This window comes from Loxodonta africana, chromosome 18 (genome assembly GCF_030014295.1).
Source record: "Loxodonta africana isolate mLoxAfr1 chromosome 18, mLoxAfr1.hap2, whole genome shotgun sequence".
NCBI classification, from domain to species: domain Eukaryota; kingdom Metazoa; phylum Chordata; class Mammalia; order Proboscidea; family Elephantidae; genus Loxodonta; species Loxodonta africana.
The window spans coordinates 44775500-44779269 of NC_087359.1; positions in this window are offsets into that span (position 1 = coordinate 44775500).

The window sequence follows — 3770 nt, forward strand, 5'->3', positions numbered from 1 at the left end:
AGGCATTCGACTGTGTGGATCATAACAAATTATGGATAACATTGCAAAGAATGGGGAATTCCAGAACACTTCATTGTGCTCATGAGGAACCTATACATAGATCGAGAGGCAGTTATTCTGACAGAACAAGGGGATACTGTGTGGTTTAAAGTCAGCAAGGGTGTGTGTCAGGGTTGTATCCTTTCACTATACTTGTTCAATCTGTATGCTGAGCACATAACCCAAGAAGCTGGACTATATGAAGAAGAATGCAGCATCAGGATTGGACGAAGACTCATTAGTAACCTGCAATATGCAGATGAATGACAGAACCTTGCTTGCTGAAAGTGAAGAGGACTTGAAGGACTTACTGATGAAGATCAAAGACTCCAGCCTTTAGTATGAATTACACCTCAACATAAAGAGAACAAATGTCCTCACAAGTGGACTAATAAGCAACATCATGATAGAGGGAGAAATGATTGATATTGTCAAGGATTTCATTTTACTTGGATCCACAACCAACACCCACGGAAATAGCAGTCAAGAAATCAAAAGACACATTGCATTGGGCAAATCTACTGCAAAAAACTTCTTTAAAGTGTTGAAAAGCAAAGATGTTATCTTGAAGACTAAGGTGCACCTGACCCAAGCCAGGGTATTTTCAATTGCATCATGTGCATGTGAAAACCGGACAATGAATAAGGAAGACCAAAGAAGAACTGACGCCTTTGAATTGTGGTGTTGGCAAAGAATACTGAATATACCATGGAAAGCCAAAAGAATGAACAAATCTATCTTGGAATAAGTACAACCAGAATACTCCTTAGAGGCAAGGATAGCGAGACTGTGTCTTACATACTTTGGGCATGTTGTCAGGTGGGATCAGTCCCTGGAGAAGGACATCAGGACATCATGCTTGGTAAAGTACAGGGTCAGAGGAGGAAAGGAAGACCCTCAATGAGATGGATTGACACAGTGGCTGCAACAATGGGCTCAAGCATAAAAACTATTGTGAGCATGGTGCAGGACCGGGCAGTGTGTTGTTCTGTGGTACATAAGGTCACTTGAGTCAGAACCTATTCGATGGCACCTAACAACAACAGCAAATCTTTTTAGCTATTACATTTAGTCTTTCTAATCACCATTAAATGTCTAAAACATTAGTATATTTTCCTTCTATGTATTTACTCATCTATTTCTTTTTTAATTCAGTAAAATCTAGCTTTGTAATAATTGTTCTTGCTCAAGTCACCAATGACTTCCTAATTTCCAATGACAAAATCAATGGGTGTTCTTAGATCCTCATTCTCTTTGATCTGTAAGGCACTAACGCTACCGCAACCTCTTCTGTTAAAATCCATTCCTCCTTTGAATTCCAGAGAGCCGAGGAAACAAAGAATGAAAGTAATGGGGAGGGCTTTGCAGATTCTTAGGTCTTGGCTCTCTGGTAGGGACCAAAAAGCTCTTAGGAATGGATCCTCAGTCTCTGGGGGCTGGAGGATATATGGGTTACAGTGGGATGAGGCAGATGTAAAATTACATAGTGGGGACAAATTATATATTGGGTTGAAAAATGTAATTAGGTAACTGGGAGAATTTGTCAATGGCTCTCAAGAATGACCTGTCAGTTATAGGGACTGAGTTTTGATTTATTCCTCATGAGGTTCCCTGGGATGGGGCAAAAGAGGCTGACTCACCACTGTTGCATCTTTATTCATAATCACTGAACACATGCAGAAGAGCAAAGATGATTCTGTCAACACCTCCTCATGGAGCAATGTGAAAGATTCCAACACAGTGAGTGTTGCTGTAAACAGACCCTCCAAGCAACAAGTAGTGAACAATGTGTGATGGAATCGCACATCCTTTTCTCTGCTGTCCACATGTTTGTCTTCACGGTAGACGCTCTCAACCTTTTACACTAGTCATCAAAAGAAGCTATTCAACAAGATTAAAAAAAGCCCAGTAAATTCTGGAACAAAACACCTACTGTGCATAGTTTTGTTGTACCCTTTTTCATTCTGCTGCAGAGGAAACTGAGGCCCAATGTTAAACATTTTTTGTTTCCATCACCCTCCACATAGTGGAATGGCTTCTTTCACTGATGAACGAAACCAACAAAGCCAAGATGTTCAAGCCCATATCAAGCAAGTAGGGGTTGTGGAAAACCTGGCCTTTGCCTTCTAAATACCCAACGGGGAGCATTGTTCTCAGTCAGGGCCTGTCTTTCTGAGCCCAAGTTACCTCATCTATTAAGTGGGCATCATAATAACTCCCTCCCAAGGTTATAATGATAAAAAGTGAGTGTTTTGTAAATTTTAAAAATCTAATAAAATATTCACTAATAAATAAATGATAGTCACCGGGAGTCTACTCTGCCTCTTCCACACAGACTTTTGGTGCCATCTCAGTAAATGGCAGCATCCAGCTGCCCAAGCAAAAGTGCCAGACCTTGTCCTTGATTTTTGTTTCCCTCACCCTCCACATCCAATCCACCAACATGTCTCTTCAACTGCACTTCAAACATATACCTTCAACCCATTCATTTCTTTCTATCTCTGCACATACCACTTAGCTCAAATAAACATCTCAAGCCCGGACTACTGAACTGGCTCCAAGCTGGTCTCTTTATTTCCATTCTTACACCCTCCCTGCCCCTACATGGCACATTATTCACATGGCAGTTGAAGTGGTATTATTAAAACATCAACCATATCTGGTCACCTCCCTGATTTAAACTACTTAGTGACTTACTAGTATATTCAAAATAAAATCCAACCTGTCTATAGTCCATTCACCTTCAGGGCTCTCGGCATAATCTGGCCCCTTCTTTCCCCTCAGATCTCCTGCCCTAACATTCTTTTCTTATACATCAGCCATTCTTGCCCGCATTATGTCTGGCAAATACAGGAAGCTTGTCCCTGCCGAAGGGCATTTCTTCTGCCCTTCCCTCTGCCTGGCCTCCTCTGTTCCCAAATATCATCCCGTGACTGCCTCCTCACTGCCTGTGCTTCTCACATAATATCTCATGGGACCAGTCATACCAATAATCCCACAAGGCATCTATTTGTTAACCCCATTTTATGGATGAAACAACTATGGCTCAGAAGGCTCAAGTAGGCTGCAAAAAAGTCACAAAACTAGTAAATGACAGATCAGAGATTCCAAAGCCTGTTTATTCTCTATGGTAGAAAGTGGTACAGCAATTTTGAAAACTAGGACATATTCTCCAGGTCATAATAGCAGGAAACTTGGATCCCAGGTCCCAATGAGGCTAGAATTATCCAAGTAACTCCTGTCTTGGGATAAATCCAAGGCGCCCCAGGTATTGGCAGGAGGAAGAATCTTCTTGGAGGAATCAGAATGATCAGAAACAATGTTCCGGCTCTAAAAACAACAACAACCATTCTTTCCCCCACTAATCCATTCTCCAACTCCCAATCAATATTTACCGAGCACCTACTATATGCCAGGCTGTTGCTAGGTGCTGGAGATGTGGTAGTGACAAGACTGACTCGGAGTTCTCTTTCAAAAGTTTCCTTTCGAAGGAATGAGGCTACTTTTAATTCTTCATCACTCACACTATCCACTTACCGCCCTCAACAGCAAATGGGGCTCTTCTGTGGTCTGGAGTCAGCAAGGCATTAGAGAATAAAATGATCCTCCTGGGTCCTCCCTGGAGATGCTTCTTGACAGATGTTATGTAGAGCATCAGGGATGGAACTAGAGGACGCCATTCCTAGTTAACCCATCTTTGGTTCAGTCTGTGAATGTGGATTCCTTTAGCT